This window comes from Hyla sarda, unplaced genomic scaffold (assembly GCF_029499605.1).
Source record: "Hyla sarda isolate aHylSar1 unplaced genomic scaffold, aHylSar1.hap1 scaffold_1617, whole genome shotgun sequence".
Lineage (NCBI taxonomy): Eukaryota > Metazoa > Chordata > Amphibia > Anura > Hylidae > Hyla > Hyla sarda.
This window is the reverse complement of record NW_026608254.1, coordinates 52,326-79,672: the sequence shown is the minus strand read 5'-3', so window position 1 is coordinate 79,672 and position 27,347 is coordinate 52,326. Positions and strand designations below refer to the sequence as shown.

The following is a 27,347-nucleotide window of genomic DNA, read 5'->3' as shown; positions in this document are numbered from 1 at the left end:
CCCCCATTTCAGTGTTCCGACCACCGCTCCGGCCATAGCGGGACCCGAGGATCGGTGGTCAGAACACCGAAGGGATGCGCCGCTGGCAAACACTTACCTACTACCAACGCGTGCGTCCTTGCTTCTTATCTTCTGCTCTGCTTTCAGGGGAAGCTATTTGTAAGGGACAACCTGAAGTGCGGGGACACGCTGGAAAGCATGGACCACTTCCTGCTTCATTGTCCCTTTTAATATAGGGGTTTACAACAGGGTGGGTGCTTCCATCGGCTGGAGTCAACTTGCCGGCCTTACCTATCCAGAGTGGGCTTATGGGGCATTTAGGAACTTGGGTGGCCGAGACCGGGGCACTTTATTCTTAGTTAGTTTAGTGGTAAGGTACTACATGTGCAACGCACAGTGTTTAGTGTCAACCCAACAAAAAATCCTCTCCGAGGTGGAGGGCTGTAGGAACATCACCGGTGACCTCGGGAAGATCAGGTCTTTGGAGTATGGCAGTCTTGGTACCAGTAGGGCTTCTCTCCTGTGGAGAGGGTTTTCTTCTGATGTGCTCTAGGTACTAGACCTTTTGGGTAGAGTACCTTTTATTTTGGTTAGGGGGAAGTGTTATAGGGATAGAGAGAGAGATGAGAGTAGGGTCAGTTTTAATGGAGGGATAGAATTAGGGAGAATTGTAGGGGGAGTTAGGGAAAGAGTTTAAAATTATTTTGATGTATCAAGTCTGCCATCCTTCTTCCCAGTGGTGGGCTAATGCATGTGCACGCTAGCGTTTTGTTTTACCTGATACGTTATGAAGGGCTTACAGGCGACCAAACTTGGGCCTAAAGTGGGTTGTGGTTTAGTGTGCATAAGTTGGTTGGGAGGAGTGCTAGGTGGGGAGGGTGTATTTGTGGGTGGTGGGGTTTTTGTTTATTGGTTTGCTTTGGGGGGACCTGACATGGGTCAGTTAAGGACAGGACTTTGTGAACTGTATGAATGGTATGGACTCTGACCCATGTGCAGGAGGGGTGGTGTGGGTGAGGGCACAGTTTTAGTGTTGGGTATATATATATTTCCCCCCCCCCCCCCCCTTCTCCTAAGGTTTTTTGTTGATTTTGTAAAAAGGTTTTCTGTAGTGCATATGTTTATATAATTGTTTATTTATATTCTATATTGTTTTGGCAGTCGGACCAGTTATGTTGATATGTAGTTTATTTGGTTTATTAGGTTTATTCCAGCTTAAATTTATTTATTATTTTGCAGTGGTGTACTTGCTATGTTTCTGTTTTGTTTTATTTTCTCCTTGTGTGTTTCCAGAGTATGGATGTTTTTGAGTTACAGCCGCAATGTGCTTATTTTTATTTTTTTTTTAAGCCACGTTGTGCTATTTTTATGTTCATTTTCGGTATGTGTGTGTCAGTGTGCTGTTTAGATAAATAAATAAACCCACTTACCTAACCAAACTATCAATTTTTCTGTTAAGCTGGGCTGGCCGGTTAGACAGGGTTTTGTCTTTAATTTATGTTATAGCTGGTTAAGCTTGTTTTCTTTTCCTTTTTTCTGTATTGGATAAGTTTTGTATTTTTATAATAATAAGAGTGTCAGCAGAGAGCACTGTGGTCAGACTAAAAAGAACTTCTTCTGGAGTATACAGCAGTTGATAAGTACTGGAAGGATTAAGATTTTTTAATAGGAGTAATTTAGAAATCTATTTAACTTTATGGCACCAGTTGATTTGAAAAATGTTTCCCTTTAACCCCTTAAGGACCAGGCCATTTTACATCTTAGGACCAGAGCGTTTTTTGAACATCTGACCACTGTCACTTTAAACATTAATAACTCTGGGATGCTTTTACCTATCATTCTGATTCCGAGTGTTTTTTCGTGACATATTCTACTTTGTTATTGGTAAAATTTTGTCGATACTTGAATTATTTTTTAGTGAAAAATTCCAAAATTTGGTTAAAAAAATTGAAAATTTAGCATTTTTGTAACTTTGAAGCTCTCTGCTTGTAAGGAAAATGGATATTCCAATTTTTTTTTTTATTCACATATACAAAATGTCCACTTTATGTTTGCATCATAAAATTGACATGTTTTTACTTTTGGAAGACACCAGAGGGCTTCAAAGTTCAGCAGTAATTTTCCAATTTTTCACAAAATTTCCAAAATCACAATTTTTCCGGGACCAGTTCAGGTTTGAAGTGCATTTGAAGGGTCTTCATCTTAGAAATAACCCACAAATGACCCCATTATAAAAACTGCACCCCCCCCCCAAAAGTATTCAAAATAACATTCAGTCAGCATTTTAACCCTTTAGGTGTTTCACAGGAATAGCAACAAAGTGAAGGAGAAAATTCACAATCTTCATTTTTTTTTACACTTGCATGTTCTTGTAGACCCAATTTTTAAATTTTTACAAGGGGTAAAAGGAGAAAATGTATACTTATATTTGTAGCCCAGTTTCTCTCATATGTCTATGTAAATTGTTCGGCGGGCGCAGTAGAAGGCTCAGAAGCGAAGGAGCGACAAGGGGATTTTGGAGAGTACATTTTTCTGAAATGGTTTTTGGGGGGCATGTTGCATTTAGGAAGCCCCTATGGTGCCAGAACAGGAAAAAAAAAAAAAAAACACATGGCATACCATTTTGGAAACTAGACCACTTGAGGAACGTAACAAGGAATAAAGTGAGCCTTAATACCTCACAGGAGTTTCACGACTTTTGCATTTCACTAAAATGTGTTTCCCCCCCAAATTTCACATTTTTGCAAGGGTTAATAGCAGAAAATACCCGCCAAAATTTGTAACCCAATCTCTTCTGAGTATGGAGGTACCCCATAAGTTGACTTGAAGCGCAGTACGGGCGAACTACAATGCTCAGAAGAGGAGTCATATTTGGCAATTTGAGAGGAAATTTTGCTCAGGAGGCATGTCGCATTTAGGAAGCCCCTATGGTGCCAGGACAGCAAAATAACCCCCACATGGCATACCATTTTGGAAACTAGACCCCTTGAGGAATGTAAAAAAGGGGTACAGTGAGCTTTTACCCCCCCCCCCCCCACTGATGTCTGTCAGATCTTTGGAACAGTGGGCTGTACAAAATTTTTTATTTGCACAGCCCACTGTTCCAAAGATCTGTCAGACACCAGTGGGGTGTAAATTCTCACTGCACCCCTCATTACATTATGTGAGGGGTGTAATTTCCGAAATGGGGCCACATGTGTTTTTTTTTTTTTTTTGCGTTTGTCAAAACCGCTGTAACAATCAGCCACCCCTGTGCAAATCACCTCAAATGTACATGGTGCACTCTCCCTTCTGGCCTTGTTTTGCGCCCCCAGAGCACTTTGCGCCCACATATGGGGGTATCTCTGTAGTCGGGAGAAATTGCATTACAAATTTTGGGGGGCTTTTTCCCCCCTTTACCTCTTGTCTAAGTATAGGGCAACACCAGCATGTTAGTGTAAAAAAAAAATGTTTATTTATTTATTTTTTTTTTTTTACACTAACATGCTGGTGTAGATCAACTTCACCTTTTCATAAGGGGTGAAAGGAGAAAAAGCCCCCCAAAATTTGTTAGGCAATTTCTCCCGAGTACGGCAATACCCCATATGTGACCCTAAACTGTTGCCTTGAAATACGACAGGGCTCCGAAGTGAGAGCGCCATGTGCATTTGAGGCCTGAATTAGGGATTTGCATAAGGGTATGGGAAACAGGTTGGGAAACACTAAGTTAGGAAACAGACAATGTTTCCCAACCAGTGTGCCTCCAGTTGTTGCAAAACCACAACTCCCAAACATTCTCAGGCATGCTGGAAGTAGTAGTTCGGCAACATCTTTAGAGCCAGATGTTGTGGAACTACAACTCCCAGCATGCTTGGAGTTGTAGTTTTGCAACATCTGGAGGACTATAGTTTGCAGACCACTAATACAGTTGTTCCCAATCTGTGCCCTTCAGATGTTGCAGAACTACAACTCCCAGCATGCCTGGACAGTAAGGGCATGCTGAGGATGTGTAGTTTTGCAACATCTGGAAGGGCACAGTGGTCCCAAAACTGTGGACCTCCAGATGTTGCAAAACTGCAACTCCCAGCATGCCCAGACTCCAAGGGCTGTCTGGGCATGCTGGGAGTTGTAGTATACAGGGTCCCAATACAGCAATGCATGTCGCATTGCTGTAAAGGGCCCGACCGCGGCTGAAGAGGAACTCGCCTGTCGGCGCCGCCGCCGTCTTCATCGCCGGGATCTGAGTCTTCAGGGATGAGGTAAGTATCGGGGCCGGGCCCCAGCACTCCCCCGTCCCCCGCTGCGTCTTCCGGTCTTCCTCCCATCCTCTCTGGACTTCCAGGGGCCGGGCAGGGCGGGAGGAAGTAACCGCCCCCTCCCCCCCCCTGCGATTGGTCGGTTAGCCAACCGACGGATCGCAGGGCATAGGAGGTGGTGGCAGGCTTGCCACCTTGCTCCTAGCCTCCAGCATGGTCCTGGCTGTCTGTGACAACCGGGATCATGCAAAATTACCGGGCGGTCGGGTCCCAGAGACCCAATCAGCCCGGTATCGCAGCAGATCGAAAGGGCGATTTCCCTTGCGATTTGCGGCGATCGCCCTGGATGCCTGCTGAAGCATTTCAGCAGGCATCCGCTTCCGATCTCTGCCCAGGGTGCCATGACGTCCCAGGACATCATTGGTCCTTAAGTGGTTAAATTAGTACTCTGGGAGGCATTTCATTTATTTTTTTTTTTTTACCTTCTTAGATTGCCGGCATACAACAATTGTATTCCTTATAATGGAGCCCATGTAGTGCAGCCCGACGGAGATTGTGGCCAGTCTGGGAGTGAACCGCGCACTTCTCATGGCAATATCTAGAGATCAGCTAGGGGGTCTGAACATTATCATCAATAGATTGAATGGAAATCCTGCAGCACAAGTGTGTGGTCTTCTGTTACCGCACAAAAAGTCATTATGTTGCGCACACACAAGAAAAATTAAGTCTGCACCGACAATATAAAAATGGCGCAATATTAGATAATTTTGGCAGAAGTCAATGCGCAAAATAAACACACTGCCCACACAACTTTGCGCAGCACACCCAATTTTCATGTGGTATCAAAACTTTTGAGGTGTCTGTCGAAAATGTCATTCTTTGGTTTACCCATCTGTGTTCTGATGCCACCTGAGCTGCAAGAATACTTGTGGACCAGGTGGCACTCTGTCCGCTCTGCACAGCTTCTCCCCTCATACCACAGGGACCCCAACCTCCACTGCTTCCCTCTACTACTCACTGTCTGCACAGCAACCACTATCCTCCTCTTTCCTTGGGCATTTCATCCTGGCAGAAATCTATTCATTGAGAAGCTTTTCCCTAAACCCATGGCTTCCCTCCAGGATCTTGTGCTGCAGAGACTTCACCTTAGGGGGCTCTCCGGCCTCTTGTTCCTGGACACTGACTTTGCTCAGTGTCTAGTAACATTTAGGCTCTCTCTAAGGCCCCGTTCACATTGCTGTCAGAATCCGCTTTTCAAAGTTCCATCGGCAACAACCAGAAGTTTAGCGGAGAAAAAATTCCTGTAAAATTACCGGATCACCGACAGATCCCATGCAAGTGAATGGTGGCCACTGGGACCTGATAGTTGCAGTTTGCATCCAACCTGTTTTAGGGTTGACTCAAAGAAGAAGAAAAAAGAGGAGAAAAAAAAAACACGATCGGACCCTTAACGGGTCATAAGCGAATGGTGATGCGAAAAAGGCCTTAAAAGGGGTTCTCCAGTGCTTAGACATCTTATCCCTGTTTGTAATCAGTCTGATTACTGTTGATCACAGGGCCGGCGGCGTGTGACGTCACACCTCCACCCCCGTGTGACCTCACACTCCGCCCCTCAATGCAAGTCAATGGGAGGGGGCATGACAGCTATCACGCCCCCTCCCGTAGGCTTGCATTGAGTGGCGGAGCATGACATCACACGGGGGCGGAGGCGTGACGTCACATGCCGTCGGCCCTGTGGTCGCCGGTAATCAGACCCAGAGCGAACACGCTCCGGGGACTGATTACAAATGGGGTGCCATGTGCAAGATCTTGGGGGGCCCCAGCAGCAGGACTCCCGCGATCAGGCATCTTATCCCCTATCCTTTGGAAGGGGATAAGATGTCTAAGCACCGGAGTACCCCTTTAACCCTAACAGTTTTTTTTTTTTTTGTTTTTTTTTTACAATCTGGTTATAGGTCACCCACCTGGCAGATTTGAAGGACCCATTGGTTACCGTGGACTCTCTAGGCCCCATGAGCCCCCATTGTTCCACATCCTGCACCTCTTTTTGTGCTCACCTTCCTTGCAGACTTATCATCCACATTAGGAGTTTTGCAGCTTCCGGTGCTGTTGACCCGACTAAATCTTCTGTTGTAGCTCTGGTCGGTAACTTTCCCTCTACACCCCCGGCAGCCTTTACCAGGAGGTGGAGGTCAGGGAGTCCATGCTGAGGCCTCTCCCAGGAAGCTGCTATATCTTCCTGGAGACACAGGTGAATAAATCAGCCTCTCCCCTCCTGGAAGTCTGGAGAACAAACACTGACACACCCAGTGAACCTATCCTCCAGTCACCCCCAGATCTGCACCTGCTATTCTGCTGTCACATCATGTTTTATACCCCAGTCACCTCAAGAGTAGTGTTGCTCACAAATATTCGCAATTCAAATTTTAATCGCAAATATCGCATATTCGTGAATATAATATAATTCAGAATTACGAATATTTGTTTTTTCTGCATATGCGAAAATGTATGCGCATATGCGCGAATATGGAGTCCTCCCCTATTTAATGGTATAGGGCACTATGAATAAGAAATAAAGTTCTCTCAGTTCACCTCCTCCACGGTCTGCAAGGACTTAAGCCCGGCCAGGCTTGGAACTTATAGGTAAATGAAGAAAGGTAGTCCAGCAGTCCCTTAAAACGTAGATCCTTTATTTCACTTTTCTTTAAAAATACAGAGCACACACCATCCACCTTCACCTGGTCAGCAAACAACTCCTATGGACGCGTTTCGAACGCATGCGCGTTCTTGATCACCACACCATCTGTGTTCCTCGCCTCTTAAATACCAAGTTCAAGAGGGAGGAGCACTTGCTTAAAGAAGACTTTTATATAAAACACCCTTCATGTACCTTAAAACTTCTTACAAAAACAGGTAACTTTTAAAACTTACTATTGCATGAAAAAAGAAGAAAATGGAAGAAAATCTTTGTTGTCTGTTTCTGCTCGGTGTGTTTGTGAATCAAACTATAGGGTTATACATGTTCTACACCGACAGCAGAATCAGCAACAATCGCATTGTGTGTACTGGTTCTGAGAAATCAATGTGATTACATTCTTAAAAAATCCACAGAATAAAATGTTTTCAATAGTGTAACATTAATTCCTTCCGTATGTTCAAACCGTGCGGTATTCTGGTGCGCAGAGAGTACTGCCAGAAGGCTTCAAGGTTGAACAATTTTCTTTGTCACCACCTCTTATGGGTTTCTTCACTTTCTCAATGCAATATGCTATAAAAAAATGTGTTTCCATTATGTGCCTGTGCAAAATGTGTGGATGCACCCGATTTATTTCTATTGCTTTCTACTTTGACCGCGTCATATAAGTGCTCGCGGATCCTGATCTTTAATGGACGTGAAGTGCATCCCACATATTTTAAATTACAGGCAGTGCAATCAATTGCATATACGACATTTGTCGCATTGCAATTGATGTACTGTTTGATGTCATATCTGTGGTTTTCTGTACGATCAGCAAAATCTTTGCACACCTTGGCAACATCACATAGTTTGCACCGATTTGCTCCACACTTAAAGAAACCTTTGTTACTTAACCACGTGTTCACACATTGAGTTTCTGAAATAACTAGGCTGGGGATAGTCTATCTTTTAGAGTGCAAGCTTTTTTTGGCACCACAGCCACTCCTTGTGCCAAAAGACCTGCCGAGATCTCGTCTTCCTTTAGGAGGTGCAGATTTTTATAAATTAAACCACGAATGTTTTTGAAATGTGGATTGTATGTGATTGCAAGTACTGTTTTTTGGGTTATGTTATGATTTGTATTGCACATTGTTTTCTTTTTATTTGTCACAAGATTTTCTTGACTTTTACTTTGGACAATTTTCATGGCTCTATTAAATTGTTTATGGCTATAGCCCCTTTTTGTGAGCCTGTCCTTTAATTGTTTTGCCTCTTCCTGGAATGTAGAATGTGAGGTGCAATTTACGTTTTAACCTGGTAAGTTCTCCAATTGGAATGGCTCTTATGGTTTGTATGGAATGGTTTCTATTGGCCCGTAAAATACTGTTTCCTGATGTGGGTTTGCGATATGTGGAACTTTGTATTGTCTGTCCTGGTATGCCTGTAAGCTGTAAATCCAAAAAATTGACTAACTAAATCAACATGCTGTGTGAACCTTAAATTGAACTGGTTGTCGTTTAGATGTTTTATTTTTATTAACATTTTATTCTGTGAAATTTTTAAGAATGTAATCACATTGATTTCTCAGAACCAGTACACACAATGCGATTGTTGCTGATTCTGCTGTCGGTGTAGAACATGTATAACCCTATAGTTTGATGCAGAAACAGACAACAAAGATTTTCTTCCATTTTCTTTTTTTCATTCAATAGTAAGTTTTAAAAGTTACCTGTTTTTGTAAGAAGTTTTAAGGTACACGAAGGGTGTTTTATATAAGTCTTCTTGAAGCAAGTGCTCCTCCCTCTTGAACTTTGTATTTAAGAGGTGAGGAACACACAGGTGGTGTGGTGACCAAGAACGCGCATGCGTTTGAAACGCGTCCATAGGAGTTGTTTGCTGACCAGATGAAGGTGGATGGTGTGTGATCTACGTTTTAAGGGACTGCTGGACTACCTTTCTTCATTTACCTATAGAGAACTATGCCTAGTGCGTTAACTCTGTGATTTTTTTTTGCCCATTGAAACCAATAGGCCCATTGTGGTCTATGGGGATCTCATGGCATGTAAAACAGTAAGATGAGCAGGACCGTCGTGGCAGCACAGTGGATGGGAGACCACCATGTGTTTGAGTCCTGGGGTGGGACAGAGTGTTAGTGTTGTGGTTTAACTTCACTTTCCTGGAAAAGCTGCAGAGTTTCACAAGGCCTCTGTGAAATGAAAGAAGCGATCTGATTGGTTGCTATGGGCAACTGCACAACTCTTCCCCTACACTGGTTTTGATCTTCCCCATAGAGGGGGATTTATCAAAACATGTCCAGAGGAAAAGTTTCTGAGTTGCCCATAGCAACCAATCAGATCGCTTCCTTCATTTTGCAGAGGCCCTGTGAAAACTGAAAGAAGCAATCTAATTGGTTGCTCTGGGCAACTCAGCAGCTTTTCCAGGAAAGTAAAGTTAAACAACAACACTATAACACTCTGTCCCACCCCAGGACTCAAACACATGGTGGTCTCCCATCCACTGTGCTGCCACAACAGTCCTGCTTATCTTACTGTTTTACATGCCATGAGATCCCCATAGACCACAATGGGCCTATTGATTTCAATAGGCAAAAAAACAGAGTTAATGCACTAGGCATAGTGCCCTATACCATTAAAGAAGTGAGGGCGCAATATTCGCGAATATGTGCATATTTGCACATATGCGCAAAATAACAAATATAACGAATATGCAAATTTTGCGAATATATGACGAACATTCGTCCAAATATTTGCAAAAAATTGCGAATTCGAATATGGCCTCTGCCGCTCATCACTACTCAAGAGCTGCAGTCAGTATTCTGCTGCAATATCATGTCTTATCCCTTAGTCACCTCTAGAGCTGTAGTCACTATTCTGCTGTTATATTATATCTTGTACCCCAGTAGTCTCCAGAGCTGCAGTCACAATTCTGCTGTTATATAATGTCTTATCCTTCAGTCTCTTCCACAACTGTAGTCACTATTCCGCTATTATCTTATTCCCTAGTCACCTCCAGAGCTGCAGTCATTATTCTGCTGTTATATCTTAAATTATTATCTTACTTTTTGAACAAAATATATACTAACAACCTGCTAGTTTTTTAAAAGTATGCTGAGAAGCAATTAGATCAAATTACAAACAGAGGATGTGCAGCTGTGTTTCTCTTTGTGCTGCACATTTATAGTCTCTCCCTTCTTCCATGGCCAGCACTCCACTCCACCTATTCGGCCCAGGCGGGTTTAATTAGCAGGAGACTGCATATGGTTTCCTCCTTACATTCTCCCAGCTCTCTGGCAGGGAGCACATGGTAAGTGTTCTGGTTTGGATCTCTGTGGCAGCCATTCTTGTGATGCTGCCCAAAGCCAGGGGCTTGGTTGGGCAGTAGTGGGGCTGCCTGGCCACTGGGTGGTTCCATTTGTGGGCATGGTTCCTTGGAGGCTGCTGCCTGGTGCTACGCCAGTGTAAGGTTAGGGACCTACTCTGATTAGGTGGCTTTGACGTGGTGAGTGGGCTTGTACCTTTTGATCAAAATGTATACTAAACCTGTTCATTTTTTTAAATTATGTTGAGAAGCAAGTAGATCAAAATACAAATGGTGGCTGTGTGGCTGTTTATTTGTGTGGCTTATCTCCTACCCCAACAACCTCCAGAGCTGCAGTCACTATTCTGCTGTAACATCATGTCATATCCCCCAGTCACCTCCATTGCTGCACTCACTGTTCTGTTGTCATATATCTTACATCCCAGTCTGCTCCAGATCTGCTATTCTGCTGTTATATTATCTTATACTCCAGTCACCTCCAGAGCTGAAGTCAATATTCTACTGTAACATCATGTCATATCATCCAGCAACCTTCAGAGCTGCAGTTAAAATGTGACTGCTATATTATGTCTTATATCCCAGCCACCTTCAAGGCTGCAATCACTATTTTGCTGTTACATCATCTCTTATTCTCCAGTCACCTCCAGAGCTGCAGTCACTATTTTGCTTTTATATTTTAGCTTATGCCCCAGTCACCTCCAGAGCTGTAGTCACTATACTAGGGTTACATCATGTCTTATCCCTCAAAAGTACACTCCCTATTCTGCAGGTATATTATAGCTTCTACCTCTGAAACCTCCAGAGCTGCACTCACTATTCTGTTATATTAAAGCTTATACCCCAGTCACCTTCTGGGCTGTAGTGACTATTCTACTGTTACGTTGTCTTATTCTCCAGTCACTTCCCACACTAACCAGTTGGTACAAGTCTGTAGTTGGGGTGACACTGATACTTACCTTTCTTTGCTCTGTGCCTCCATTCTTTGGTAATCCCCATTCCTCTGTATATGCTAATGTGGAGCTTCACTCTGTCACTCCCCCACCAACACCCCTCCCTGTTATCAGCAGCTGACATCAGTCAATGGCTGACATCGGTGATCACTGCATCTAAAGGAGGAAAATGAAGGTATCTGTGCAGTGAAGGTGCTCATTGGACCCCCTGCAGTGCTATCCCAGGGGTCTGATGAGCTATATGGCAGCAAGAGCTTTGCTTCTTACCTCCATGCCACAGCATCATCATTCCTCTCATATAGTCTGCCTATGACAGACTGTAGTAACAGAGCACCGATATCATTGTACGTACTATTCTACACTAAATGCAATTTATGGGGACTTAAAGTGTGTAAAAATACTATTAATTTTATTTTAAAAAATGTGTGTATAATTTTTAGTGTGACCAAAAATCAGCAATTCTGGCTTTCTTATTTATTTTTTTATTTACACCGTTCACAATAATACATTTTAAATTCTAATTGTTTGCGGCCATACCAAATAAATATTCTAATCTCTAATCTCACGGTGGGGCATTTATATGGATACACCTTAATAAAATGGGAATGGTTGGTGATATTAACTTCCTGTTTGTGGCACATTAGTATATGTGAGGGGGGAACTTTTCAAGATGGGTGGTGACCATGACCATGGTGGCCATTTTGACCATGACTATGGCGGCCATTTTGAAGTCACATATACTAATGTGCCACAAACGGGAAGTTAATATCACCAACCATTCCCATTTTATTAAGGTGTATCCATGTAAATGGCCCACCCTGTGTGTATGTATATATTTGAAGGTCGAAATAAAAATAGTACTGTTATATAAAAAAAAGAGGTTATAGGGTCAGAAGAGCTTTCATTGTTAAAAAAAAAAGCTGACTACAGAAGAACTATATAACCAAGGGTATCAATTTAATTGCATTGACTTACCCACAGAAAAGTCAGTTTTACTGTAGTGTAACCCCCCCAAAAAAAAAAGAAGAAAAACTCAGCTAACTTTTTTTTCAACCTTTTTCGGCTTGGGGAACCCTTGCAAAAAATGTTCTTTTGCGCGGTGTCAAAGTTGATTAGCAAAAAAGCCAATGCAAAGTACAACATCAATTTCAGTGGGTATGTAGATTACAGTGCTGCTTTATACAGCAACTCGCACGTCACATCTTCGCGCGTCGTTTCCTTCTCTTCCATCTGGTCTGCGCCGTCAATTTCTTCCAGCCACAATACTTCACAGTTAAAGGGGTATTCCAGGCAAAACATTTTTTTTCATATATCAACTGGCTCCAGAAAGTTAAACAGATTTGTAAATTACTTCTATTAAAAAAACGCAATCCTTCCAATAGTTATTAGCTTTTGAAGTTGAGTTGCTGTTTTCTGTCTAACTGCTTTCTAATGACTCATGTCCCAGGAGCTGTCCAGCTCCTATGGGGATATTCTCCCATCATGCAAGGGATATTCTCCCATCATGCACAGCTCCCGTGACGTGATATCATCATTGAGCAGTTACAGAAAACTTCAGAAGCTAATAACTATTGCAAGGATTAAGATTTTTTTTATAGAAGTAATTTACAAATCTGTTTTAACTTTCCAGAGCCAGTTGATATATAAAAAAAGGTCTTTGCCAGGAATACCCCCTTTAAACCTGCAAAACAAACCTATTAGGCTCCACACTTTACCAGCATCAGCCTCCAGATTCCCCTTTTAGGAAGAATACAGGGGTGTAAAGTGGTTACAGAGGGGTGTACATGGGTGACCGGGGGGGGGGGGTGTAGGGGTTAGAGGTGTGGACAGGGGTGACAAAGGGACAGAGGGGTGAATTGTGGGAGTTGGACATTGTGGGGGTGGTGAACATGGATGACAGGAAAGTGGACAAGGGTAACAGAGGAGCGACAGAGGGGAGAGGGAGCACTACCTTTATTATACTGAGCTGAGCCGTCCTTCTGTGGGGGGGCCAGGTAAAATCAGGCAGGCCGTGAACAATCTGGGAGGCTGGGAACAATCCGGTGCACTATCCCCATTGCATTCAATCCCTCCCGGCGCTGTGTTCCCTTCCCTGCACCTGTTGGAGCCAGCGTAACCCCCGGCAGTTTTCAACGGAACCCCGATTGGGAATGGAGGGAGTAAGCAAAGGCATGAGTGAGGGTGGGCTCAATTCTTGCCTCGGACACATCCCTTCCTGAGCAGTGGATGTCGGTATGAGTGAGCAGCAGAACAGAGGGTTTGTGAGGCAAATACAAACGCTATAGATGTAGAAGAAAAAACTTGTAAAATATCTGCATGACCTAGTGAGTAACATATAGAAGCATTTTTTTTGTGTGTCATTTGACAAGTATGCTTAAAGGGGTTCTCCGCCCCTAGACATCTTATACCCTATTCAAAGAACAGGGGATAAGATGTCTGATCGTAGGGTCCTGCTGCGGCACCCCAGACATCCGGTGCACAAAGTGAACTTCACTCCTTGCCGGATGACTGTCGATGTCATGGCCATGCCCCCTCAATGCAAGTCTATGGAAGTGGGCATGATGGTCATCACGCCCCCTCCCATAGACTTGCATTGAGGAGGTGTGGCCGTGACATCATGAACGGGGCGCGAACGTGAGGTCACGATCCTCCGGCGTTGCACACAATGCTCTAAATGAACGCCGGGTGCCCAATGGCGGGACCCCCGCGATCAGACATCTTATCCCCTTTCCTTTGGGTAGGTAATAAGAGGTCTAGTGGCGGAGTACCCCTTTAAGGTTTTTACTTAAAGGGGTATTTACTTGAAGTTTTACTTGATATGTAACCAGACTTATTTGAAAGATTTAACTTTAGATTTTGTATATTACAGGTGTAAGCAACTTATCGTGAAACTAAAATTCAAAATGTAAGTATTTTTGGTTTTCTCATTATTTCACATTATATTTTATATTGTTACTAACAGTCATAGTAACATAGTAACATAGTTCATACGGTTGAAAAAAAGACCAGAGTCCATTAAGTTCAACCTATAACTCTGAGTCCATACTGAGTTGATCCGATCCACAGGAAGGCAAAAACCCTCATACTAGAGGTAAAAATTCCAGACTCAAAATATGGCATCAGAATAAATCCCTGGATCAACCTTCTGTCCCTATAAATCTATTATACATAACCAGCAATAATGTTGTTCTCCAAAAATGCATCCAGACCCTTTTTGAACTCTTTTTTTTTTTTTTACAGAGTTCACCATGGCCACCTCCTCAGGCAGAGAATTCCAGTCTCACTGCTCTTACAGTAAAGAACCCCCATCTGTGCTGGTGTATAAACCTGCTTTCCTCTAGACGTAGAGGATGCCCCCTTGTTATAGATATAGTCCTGGGTATAAATAGGTCATGTGAGAGATGTCTGTACGGCCCCTGATATATTAATACGGAGGTATTAGATCGCCCCTAAGGCTGCTTTTTTCTAAACTAAATAACCCTAATTCTGATAATCTTTCTGGGTACTGTAGTCCTCCCATTCCCCATATTACTCTGATTGCTCGTCTTTGAACCCTCTCCAGCTCCACTATATCTTTCTTGTACACTGGTGCCCAATACTGTACACATCATTCTATGTGTGGTCTGACTAGTGATTTGTACAGCGGTAGAATTATTTCCTTGTCGTGGGCATCTATGCCCCTATTGATGCACCCCATGATTTTATTTGCCTTGCCAGCAGCTGCCCGACACTGGTCACTACAGCTAAATTTACTGTTAACTAAAACGCCCAAGTCCTTTTCCATGTCAGTCGTCCCAAGTGTTCTCCCATTTAACACATAATCCCAGCCCAGATTTTTCTTCCCCATGTGAATTACCTTACATTTATCAGTGTTGAACCTCATCTGCCACTTTCTAGCCCAAACCTACAACCTATCCAGTTCCATTTGTAACAGTGCACTGTCCTCTTTTGTGTTTACCGCTTTACAGAGCTTAGTATCATCTGCAAAGATTGCTACTCTACTATTCACACCCCTCTACAAGGTCCTTAATGAATATATTAAATAGGACAGGACACAAGACTGACCCCTGTGGTCCCTACTAGTAAGTCCCCCAATCAGAATAAGTACCATTAATAACCACCCTCTGTTTGCTATCACTGAGCCAGTTACTTACCCACTTACACACATTCTCCCCCAGCCCCATTCTTCTTATTTTATGCACCAGCCTTTTATGTGGCACCGTATCAAATGTTTTGGAAAAATCCAGATATACAACATGCAACCATTGCCCCTGGTCCAGTCTGGAGCTCACCTCCTCATAAAAGCTGATCAGGTTAGTTTGACAGGACCGATCCCTCATAAAGCCATGCTGATATGGGGTCATACATTTATTTTTATCAAGATACTCCCAAATAGAATCTCTTAGAAAACCCTCAAACAATTTACATACAACGGAGGTTAAACTAACAGGTCTATAATTCCCTGGGTCACCTTTTGGCCCCTTTTTTAAATATTGGCACCACATTTGCCATGCGCCAGTCTTGGGGGAACCTTCCCGGTCACTGTAGAGTCCCTGAATATTAGTAATGTAATAGGCAGACCCCTATTTTTCATTCCATTAGAACACGGGGGTGAATGCCATCTGGACCTGGCAATTTGTCTATTTTGATTATTATTTTTTTTTTGTAGGTGGCACTGTACTTCTTCCTGGGTTAGACAGGTGACCTGTACTGGGGAGTTTACCTCATCTCGCTGTATTTCACTTAGCATTTAATTTTCCTCTGTGAATACAGTGGAGAAGAATTTGTTAAATATATTAGCTTTTTCCTGATCTCAGTCTATAATTTCTTCCTCATCATTTTTTAAAGGGCCTACACTTTTTTTTTTTATGTTAACTTTTTTTTTGCTATTTATATAGTTAAAGAACATTTTGGGGTTAGTTTTACTCTTTGGCAATGAGTCATTCTGTCTATTTTTGCAGCTTTCATCATTTTTTTTTTCTCTCTAGCTTTTTAATGCTTCGCTGTCGACCTGTTTTAGTAGTTTAAATTTATTTTTGTCTTTTATTGCCCCCTTAACCTGTTCAGGACCCATGTCATACCGGTATGTTATGGGACCCTGGTAGTTAAGGACCCATGACGTACATGTACGTCCGTGCGAATTTCGGATCGGGGTGACTGCTGATATTGATCAGCAGGCACCCTGCGCAAATGCCCAGGGGGGGGGGGTTGTCATCAGACCCGCCATGTCGGCGATCGCCGCAAATCGGTGAGTTCACACAGGCAATTTGCGCAATTCTGGGTCATATGGGTCTATGGTGACCTGGAAAGTAAGGGGATTGGGGTTGTCCAAGACACCCATGATTCTCCACCCCCCCCCCCCCCCGAAGGGATAGGAGTGAGGTGGCAGGGGTGCCACCCCTCCTATCCCTGCTATTGGTCATATAAACGAGACGGCCAATAGCAGATCGGGGGCGGGGGTTAACATTCGGTTTCCCCGTTCTGCCCACCAACAATAGGCGGGAAAGAATGGGGAAACCAAGGAGGACCGGCGCCGAAGTCCACTTACCCATCTGGTGGCAGCGGAGGAGATTATCGGCTGCAATGATCGGCGGGCGGCGATGACGTGTGGCTGGCTCTTTGGATCCTACAGAAGCCGGTGAGTTGCCTAGCAACATCTGGAGGGCTACAGTTTGAGACCACAGTGGTCTCTAAACTGTAGCCCTCCAGATGTTGCAAAATTATGACTCCCAGCATGCCAACACAGCTGTTTGCTGTCTGGGCATGCTGGGATTTGTAGTTTTGCCACATCTGGAGGGCCACAGTTTGGAGATTACAGTGCAGTGGTCTCTAAACTGTAGCTCTTCAGATGTTGCAAAACTGCAAATCCCAGCATGCCTAAACAGCAAACAGCTGTCTCGGCATGCTGGGAATTGTAGTTTCGTACCTCCAGCTGTTGCATAACTACATCTCTCATCATGTCTGTCACGAACACACCCTATCGGTCCAGCCAAGACATTAGTGTGTGTGATGGTGCAAGGGTTAAAGCCGCCAGACCTCTGGGTATCCACTACTAGTCCCAGCAAGTGGCCAAATTAACCCTTAGATAAACGTGTTTCCACCAGAGCTGCCTTCAGAAAGGTGAGCTCATATATTTAGAGATCAAAGACCAGAGCCGATTAAACATTTAATCTGATAAAAGGTATCAGTGCTATGCATAAAAATAAACAAATGACATAGTTACAAAAATATGAAAGTTTAGCAAGGCAAGTTCAGAAAACAAAAGATGACTTTCTTACAGCATGAGGATATAGCAGTCCATGAGAGTGAGTTCCAGCTGTTCTTAGGAGGGTCTTGTCGGCTTGTTGCACAGCCTTTAACAACCAACTTTTAGTCTAGCATTGTTTAAATATCATATCTGCTTTCTTGGGAGGGAGACTCCATTCCCCCCTCCCCTCTGATCCCACTTCTCTCTTCCTGGCCCCCTTATCAGTGAGATTATATGATGGGAGTGCACCTTACATCCTGCTGCTCCAAAAAAGCCTTTGACTTCAAAGGAGATGTAAACAAACAGCCAGACCCCCAATAAAATGCAATACACAAACCCACAGTCTGAATGACCTCTCGCTCATGGCTTGGATAATACATCACACGGTTATAATTATAATACACATATAGGAGTTTAATAATCAGGCCATGGGCCTGACAATGCCCTTCGGCAATCAGTACATGCTGGGAGTTGTAGTTTTGGAACCGCTGGAGACACACTGGTTGGAAAATTCTTAGTTAGGTAACAGAACCTAACTGAAGGTTTTCCAACCAGTGTGCCTCCAGCTGTTGCAAAAGTACAACTCCCAGCATGCACTGTCTGTCAGTACATGCTGGGAGTTGTAGTTTTGCAACAGCTGGAGGTTACATTCACACAGGTGAGTTTACAGTAAGTTTCCTGCTTGAAGTTTGTGCTGTGGCAAATTTTTGCCCGCAGTGCAAACTCCTAGCGGGAAACTCACTGTAAATCTCTGCCAGTGCGAGTGTACCCTAAAAGCACTACACGAACACATAATAAAGGGTAAAACACTACATATGCACCCACTTATACTGCCCCCCCCCCCCCAATAAAAAATGTATTTTACGGCAGTGTTTCCAAAATGGAGCCTCCAGCTGTTGCAAAACAACTCCCGGCATTTCCGGACAGCCACTGAATGTCAAGGCATTGTTTAGCAACAGCTGGAGGCACCCTGTTTGGAAATCACTGGAGTAGAATACCCCTATGTCCACCCCAATTCACTCCCTGATTTAGTTCTCAAATGCTCATGGGGCTCTCACTCCGGAGCACTGTCGTATTTCAAGGAAACTGTTCAGGGCCACATATGGGGTATTTCCGTACTAGGGAGAAATTGCACTACAAATTTTGGGGGGGCTTTCTCCTTTTACCCATTTATGAAAAGGAAAAGTATGGGGCAACACCAGCCTGTTGGTGCGAATTTTTTTTATTTTAACAGGCTGGTGTTACCCCATACGTTTTATTTTCACAAGCAGTAAAAGGGGGAAAAAGACCCACAAAATTTGTAACGCAATTTCTCCTGTGTAAAGAAATGCCCGCATATGTGGGCGTAAAATGCTCTGCGGGCGCACAACAAGGCTCAGGAGTGTGAGCACACTATGTACATTTGAGGCACAGGGGTGGCTGATTTTACAGCGGTTCTGACATAAACGCAAAAAAATTAATCTAACATGTGACCCCATTTTGGAAACTACACCCCTCACGGAATGTAACAAGGGTTATAGTGAGCCTTAACACCCCACAGGTGTTTGACGAATTTTCATTAAAGTTGGATGGGAAAATTAGATTTTTTTATTTTTTACGAAAATGCTGGTGTTACTCTAAAATTTTTAGGTGTTATTTTTAGGAAAATAAAGCCCCTCAAAATTTGTAACCCCATTTCTTCTGAGTAAGAACATATCCCATATGTGGATCTAAAGTGCTCTGCGGGCGAACTACAATGCTCAGAAAAGGAGCGCCATTGGGCTTTTGAAGAGAAAATCTGTCCGGAATTGAAGGCCATGTGCGTTTACAAAGCCCCCATAGTGTTAGGACAATGGACCCCCCCCCCACATGTGACCCCATTTTGGAAACTACACCCCTCACGTAATGTGTACAGTGAGCATTTATGCCCCACAGGTGTCTGATCCAGTGGTCCAGTGTTCTGGCATCACGGGGGGCTTTGTAAATGCACATGGTCCCTGACTTCCATTCCAAACAAATTCTCTTTCCAAAAGCTCAATGGCGCTCCTTCTCATCTGAGCATTGTAGTTTGCCAGCAGAGCACTTGACGTCCACACATGGGGTATTTCCATACTCATTATTTTTTCCAAATTTGGGGGGTCATTTTCTCCTATTACCCCTTGTAAAAATGTAAAATTTTTGTGAAAAAAATGTTTTTTTTTTTTTTCATTTACACATCAAACTTTAACACATTTGTAAAACACCTGTGAGGTGTTAAGGCTCACTGTACCCCTTGTTATGTTCCTTGAGGGGTGTAGTTTCCAAAATGGTATGTTATGTGGGTTGTTTTTTTGCTGTCCTGGCACCATAGGGGCTTCCTAAATGTGACATGCCCCCCAGAAACATTTTTGGCAAAATTTGCTTGCCAAATGTGACTCCTCCTCTTCTGAGCATTATAGTTCGCCCGCAGAGCATTTAATGTCCTAACATGGGGTATTTCCATACTCAGAAGAGATGAGGTTACAAATTTTTGGGGAATTTTATCCCATTACCATTTGTAAAAATGGTAAATTTGAGGGAAAAAACTGCACTTTAGTGAACTAGTCATCTGATGGATGGAGGGATCAATCTGCAACTAATGCAACAGCTGTAGGCACCCTGATTGAAAACCACAGGTCTGCAGTTCATTCATGTTTCAATGGGTGTGGGAGGGAGGAAAATGGAATTGTGGGATTTGTAGTAAGAAAAATAAAAAAGCCAAACGGGAACTGCCAATTCACAAAAAGCTAGCCACAGTGTTATGGTAATCTCAGAACATAGCCATTTAGCCCCAAGACAAGCACAGATCCTTCCTAAACATGTCCATTAGTGCCAGCCAGGTACATACTAAAATCACCTTATGGCGGAGAACCCCTTTAACGTTCTTATTCATCCATATTGGTTTTCTTTTATTTCTGACCCTTTTATTCCCATAAGGTGTATACATCTTTCAGTGAGAATTTTACGATATTTTTAAGACTCCCATTTAGTGTCAGCATTCATGTTTTTGAGGACATTATCCCATTTTATATTAAGGGCTTCTCTGAGTAGATCAAACTTTGCCTTCCTAAAGTTCATTGTTTTTGTGGCCCCTCAAGAGATTCCCTTATTGAAGAACAAGTTATAATGTATTTTATTATGATCACTATTTCCTAGGTGTCCTTCTACTTGTACATTAGTTACTGTCAGGTCTTTGGGTTAACATTAAGTCTAGTAGGGCGCCCCCTCTGGTCGGGCCCTGAACCATTTGGGACAGATAATTGTCTTTAGCTATAGTCAGAAACCTGTTTCCTTTATGTGGTTCACAGGTCTCAGTCTCCCAGTTTATATCAGGATAACTAAAGACCCCCATTATTCACATCATTATTTGCTGCCTTGTTTATTTGCCTCAGTAATTGCAGGGGTGTGGGGGGAAAAAAAAATAAATAAATAAATAAATAAAATTGTCCAAGGGACTAAAGCGGAGCACAATCTACTTGTCCCTCAAGAAAATACATTTGTCCTGGTAGATCAAATAATTTCAACCAAAATAGTCTGTAAATAAGGTCTTTATTAGTTTCTGCACTTACGTTTTTCCTTCTCACCCTATAACAGCCATAACTCTTATTTTTCCATCTACAGACCCATATGAGGCTTGTTTTTTTGTGGGGCTAAGTATACTTAGTAATTAGAGATGAGCGAACTTACAGTAAATTCGATTCGTCACGAACTTCTCGGCTCGGCAGTTGATAACTTATCCTGCATAAATTAGTTCAGCTTTCAGGTGCTCCGGTGGGCTGAAAAAGGTGGATACAGTCCTAGGAAAGAGTATCCAAGGACTGTATCCACCTTTTCCAGCCCACGGGAGTACCTGAAAGTTGAACTAATTTATGCAGGATAAGTCATCAAATGCCGAGCCGAGAAGTTCGTGAAGACTCAAATTTACTGTAAGTTCGCTCATTTCTATTTGTAATGACACCTTTCATTTTTCCATAGCTTATGCTCTGAAACAAATATTTATTTGTGAGGTGAAATTGACAAAAAATGGGGGTTTTCTTTTTTTTGCCATTCACCTTGTGGTCAAACTTACATGTTTGGATACTTTAGGTCCGCCTGATTACACAAATATCAAATTTGTTTCGTTCATGTTTTAATGATTTTTTTTTTTTTTTTTTATTCCTGATCCCTAGAGAAATTTTTGTCCATGTACTGGGCTGTATGAGGGCTATTTTTTTGGGCCATAATATACTGTTTGTATCGGTACCAATTTGGTATTGGTCAGACTTTTTGAACACTTTTATTACTTCATTTTTTCTGGGCTTTGATGTTATAACATTTTTTTTTACGTTGATGCTATTTACTGTACGGGATATAAAATGTTATTTTTTTTAATAGTTCGGACAATTATGCAAGCACCAATACCAGATGTTTATTTTTAGGTTTACACATTTTTATATGGGAAAGGGGGGTACTAAGAACTTGGAAGGGGTTCATGTTTTTAAACCTTTTATTAAACTTTTTTTTTTAAATACACTTCTTTAGGAGGAATCATTTTAGATTCCTCATACAGATCAATGCATTTCTATTGGACTCCATTGATCTGTGCTCATTTTGTTGAATGCAGATCCACGGGGGCAGCCATGAATGCAGAGGTAAGCCCCCCCCCCCCCCCGCCCTCTGCGATCACGCTGCAGGGGGGGGGGGGGGGCGATCCACCCCACTAGACCACCAGGGATTGTTAAAAGATCCCTTTAGACAACCTTCAGATCATGCAGCATGCTGAGCTATTAGTGGCAGCCCCCAGCTACTGAAATCGTCCAGGGGCCACAGAGGATGGAGCGGGCATGAGTCAGGAGCCCACTCAATACACCCGGAGTGCCAGTGTGAGGTGCAGACTTGCATCCCATGCAAGTCTGCATCTGCTCCTGCACCTCACACCGGCATTATTTATAATAAAAAATAAAAAAAAGGGGGCAAGTCGGTCCGACCCTGCTTGCCCAATACAGGGCTAAATCTATGAAAAATTCACCTGCCCGGAACTACATGTCCATGGTGTCGGGCGATAGGATTTCCACATCCCTGAATTGATCTTTTGCCTCTTTCATAATGTTTGATGGCTTATAGCAAACCCCTATTAGAATTTTTTTGATTCTTATCTCAATATATTTCTACCCATAATTAATCCACATTATCATATCCCTACCATGTATCCTCCCGCAGTGCGGCCTTCAGACTGGACTTTACATAAAGACTAACTCCTCCCCCCTTTCCGTTTTGTCCGATCCTTCCTCAATAGACTATATCCCTGTATGTTGACCGCCCAGTCACAGCTATCATCCAACAAAGTCTCTGTTATACCCGCTATATCATAATCCTCCTCAGAAATGTTCAACTCCAGTTCGTCAGTTTTATTGGTCAGACTTCTGGCATTAGTCAACAGGCAATTCAATGTTTTGTCGTTTTTTTGTTTTTTTTTCCCATATGACTCCTATCCCTATTAACTATTCTAACCCCCTCCCTCCGCTCCACCCCCAGGTACATGAATTTCCCCCTCTGTGTTGTAGGTTCCCTCCCCCCCCACCCCCAGTCCCTAGTTTAAACACTCCTCCACCCTTCTATCCATCTTCTCCCCAAGCACAGCTGCACCCTCCCCATTGAGGTGCAGCCCGTCCCTACGGTAGAGCCGGTATCCTACAGCGAAGTCAGCCCAGTTCTCCATGAACCCAAACCCCTCCTTCCTACACAGCTTCTGAGCCACTTATTCACCTCCCTAATATCCTACTGCCTCTCTGGTGTGGCTCGTGGTACAGGTAATATTTCAGAAATTACCTTGGAGGTCCTTGCCTTAAGCTTGCAGCCTAAGTCCCTGAAATCCTTTTTAAGGACACTCAACCTACCTCTTACTTTGTGATTGGTGCCAATATGTACCATGACTGCTGGGTCCTCTCCAGCCCCACCCAGCAACCTGTCAACCCGATCCACGATGTGCCGAACTCGAGCACCAGGAAGACTACACACTGTTCGGCGATCCCGGTCTTTGTGACAGATTGCCCAGTCTGTCCTCCTAATAATTGAGTCCCCCACTACAAGTACCTGACTGGCCTGCCCTGCACTCCTCCCTCCCTCCTTCCTGGAGCAGACCCCCCCTCCCCCCGGCGGTCAGAGGCAGAGTTCTCCTAGCTCTGAAAGGGCATCTGCCAACTGAGCAAACTTGTTGGTGTGTGCCAGTTCAGGACTAGCCTCCCTGACCCTTTTCCCTCTACCTCGTTTTCTGTAACCCAGCTAACTGCCTGATTGTCCTGCACCTCCGTCCCACTATCCTCCCCCACCTCTACCCCAGAGAGTACTTGCTCAGTGAGCAGGAGACTCCTCTCCAGGATTTTAAAATTATCTTCAGTGATTAAGGGGTTATTCAGCTATTTAAATTGTGTCCCCTATCTCTAGAACTTGGCCCGACTCTCCCTGTGAAACTCTCTGGAGTCCACCTTTTTGAGGTGGCCCGCTCAGCCAATCACCAGTTGCAGCGGTAGCCCGCCTCTGTTGGTGATTGTCTGAGTGGGCCGACATCTCAGAAGGTGGGGGACAGGGTGTTATGCAGGGAGAGTCAGGCCCCATCCTGTGAATAGGGGACACTTTTTTAATAGCTGAATAACACCTCTAAATGTTTCATACAAAGGCCCCGGACCCCGTTGACCTGCCCCATTTGTAATAAGACAGAAAAGCCCCTAGAAAAGAATCTATGAAAAATATGCATGAAGGACCGGAGTGATGAGGAAATCAAGGCAACATTTGCTGAAGCCAAAAACAACCTGGTTAAAGTTGTGGCCAAGGGCCTCGCCATTGAATTCAATCAGGTTGCCGAACTGGTGTGCGATATTGGGTGCCAGGAAAATGTAATGTTCCTTAGTGTCCGTGGATTTATGATCTACAACTGTCCTCTTGTCACTTGGTTTGTATTGTCTTTAATCCAATTTAGCAATTGTATTATTTTAATGAAATTTTTAAATTCTTTTTATTCCAAGCAACAGTAAAAGACACTAAAAGAAACGTCGGATGAAAATAAAGGATTCTAAACCAAGAACCCCAGAGAAGAACCCAAATACAGACAGGGAAAGGTAAGGGACCCCGCCAGCCCCGATTTCCGCCCCGATCACCACCCAACAGTGAATGGTCGGTTGTTCCAAAGGATCAATCATGTGATCGTGAGGTGGCACCCGTGCCACCTCACTCCTGCTGGGTAAGGGTGAATGGGGCTGTCTTGGACAGCCCCAATCATCCTTTTTCCGGGTCACCAGAGACCCAATTGACCCGGAAGCGGTCTGAATTGGTTGTTGATTTGCGGTGATCGGCAACATGGTGTTTGCACGCGGGTGCCTGCTGATAGATAGGCAGTACCGCGGGTGATCAGATAAGCCAATTGCTGCAGATGCTGAGATCTGTATTGATCATGGCATCTGAGGGGTTAATGGGAGACATCAGCGCGATCACTGATGTCCGCCATTACCGGCAGATCCGGGGCTGCTGACAGCCACCGGGAATAAAGCGAGCGCATCTCCTGCGCTCGTGTCACAGCCGTGCTGTGCGCTAAGTGACACTATGCAGTGCCGTACACTTACGGTGCATGTCCTTAAGGGGTTAAATAGTATTTATCAGTTAGTATTTAAAGTTTATCTTTGCATGCATCTGCTTAAACATGGCTGCCAGGGTCACAATGGAGACTCGTGTCTCTCTGCTTCATTCTGACCCAGTCAGAACCCATGACTCCACGGTATATTTGAAATATTCCTAAACGGGTAATAATAAATCTAATTCTTTTACAGCTCTCGACTCCAAAATAAGGCTGTAAAGAAAAAACAAGAAGCCGTCATGATTTGTTGTTCAGAGACAAAAGAAAAAGAACACAAAGTAACGGACACCAAAACTGTGATAATTGAGCCCAATTATAAATGGAACCACCCGTTAAGAAAAAGATGGCGGATGCAGGAATGTATAAGAGGCAGTCTGTAGAATTAGAACCCCTTGCTGGCTTCCAAAAATTCCTTTCAAATACGTTAAGAATAGTGCGTTATAAACAAGAGGTAAGAACCAAATTTTCATGAAAATAACAAGGTCAGTCTCTTCCTTTTCGTAATATCTTTTTTTTTTTTTTTTCCCATATTATCTTAGGTTGAGAATGTAGCACGATTCTTATTATTCACCAACAGTGAAAAGCCAGCACTAGATTTCATTTATAACATTGAGAAGTCATGTGATTACTTTGACAAGTTGCTGGAAATGGGAAACACTCATCAGACAGTCTTCAATTATCTCAAGAACGTGAAGCGCTTTGTCATATCTTATTAATGCCACATCACTCGTCTTCAGAGACAAGGAGACGTATAGTGCGGCAGGGATCTACCTGAGCCAACTTGGGATATTCCAAAAGCGTCTCCGCAAAGGAATAGCTAAGGAGTATGTAATAAAGTGAGTATAAAAGAATAAAAAAAGCTACACATTGTACTCCACCCTTAGACATGTTATCGCCTATCCATAAGGATAGGGGATAAGATGTCTGATTGCAGGGGTCTCACCACTGGGGACCCCCGTGATCTCTGCTGTGGCTCCCCGGACATCTGGTGCACTGAGCGAACTTCCCTCCATGGCGGATGACTGGCGATGCGGGGCGGAGGCTCGTTGTGTCACGTTCACGCCCCGCTCGTGACATCATGCCCATGCCCCCTCAATGAAAGTCTATGGGAGAGGTCACGCCAGCTGTCACACCCCTTCCCATAGACTTTCATTGAGGGGCGTGGCCGTGACGTCGAGTGGGGTGCGGCCATGACGTCACGAGCCTCCGGAGCTGCACCCGATGCTCTAAACGAACGCTGGGTGCCGCAGGCAGATCGCGGGGGTCCCCAGCAGCAGGACCCCCATGAGCAGACATTTAATCCCCCTATCCTTTGGATAGGGTATAAGATGTCTAGGGACAGAGTACCCTTTTAAGGACCAACAATTTTCATGTTTTTTTCCCTCCTCTCCTTTTTAAGACATAAGTGTTATTTTTTGCACCGCCAAATGTGTGTGGGGTGGGGGTTTGTTTTTACGTAGTGCAGATACTGACAGGGTATCATTATTCTGAGGGTCAATACTATTCCAATGCTTTTAGTTAAGATTTTCTATTGTACTGTTAAAAAACTTTTATAACTACCTTTGTTGATACAGGGATAGCCTGTATGGCTTTAATCCTGTCCTGAGTAAGGTGTCTTGTGCCTTGAGATGCAGTGACCAAGGAAGACAACTGAAGTGGAACACCACTGGAGTTTCTGTTTTGAGGCCTTGTAGCCTTGATCTGCCAGACAGCAGAGGAGACTTTGAGTGTCTTTCTGCAGATGCTAGTGTGGTGTCCCGGTACAGGACATGTCCTATCCCTTTTGTCTGGAGTCCCCTCAGCCAGAGTCCCTCCATGCTAATGGGCTCTCCTGAAGGGCTAACCCCTAGTCGCCTCTTAATGTAATATTTAATGTATATACTTTAATATAGAATACCTCTGTATAGGACCTTAGAGGTCATGTGCCTTTAATTTGTTATGCTATGGTTTAAGGACCTTTGGGTCATGTGATATACCCAGAGTTCCAGAGGTCAGGACTGACAGGTTTGGCTATCAGATGAGCTTTGTCCCACCCCCTTAATATATAAGGGGCTGCTGCCACTAAATACTTAGTTCCGGACTACCAAGCAGCACTAATATCATAGCTCATCATCAATTCAAGCTAGGCCTGAAGCCTAATCTTCCGCAGCCACTAAACCGTGAGTCCTCCAGCTCAAAACTACTAAAATCCTGTGACTACTGCAACTGAATTATCTTCAAACTAGTAGCACAGTGGCTAGAAAATCAAAGCTCATTATACTTAGAAGTCCCAGCAAACATGTGAGGAACCTGAACT

The 27,347-nt window shown here is 43.7% G+C and overlaps 1 long non-coding RNA gene across 1 annotated transcript; it reads left to right on the top strand.

Annotated features, from left to right (window-relative positions):
- The first annotated feature begins 14,086 nt into the window (after positions 1 to 14,086).
- LOC130310998 (uncharacterized) lies at positions 14,087 to 25,356 on the top strand. Its single transcript, XR_008859443.1, has 3 exons — positions 14,087 to 14,106; positions 24,447 to 24,539; positions 25,245 to 25,356. It is a non-coding gene; the product is annotated as an uncharacterized LOC130310998 (long non-coding RNA).
- The last annotated feature ends 1,991 nt before the right edge of the window (positions 25,357 to 27,347 follow it).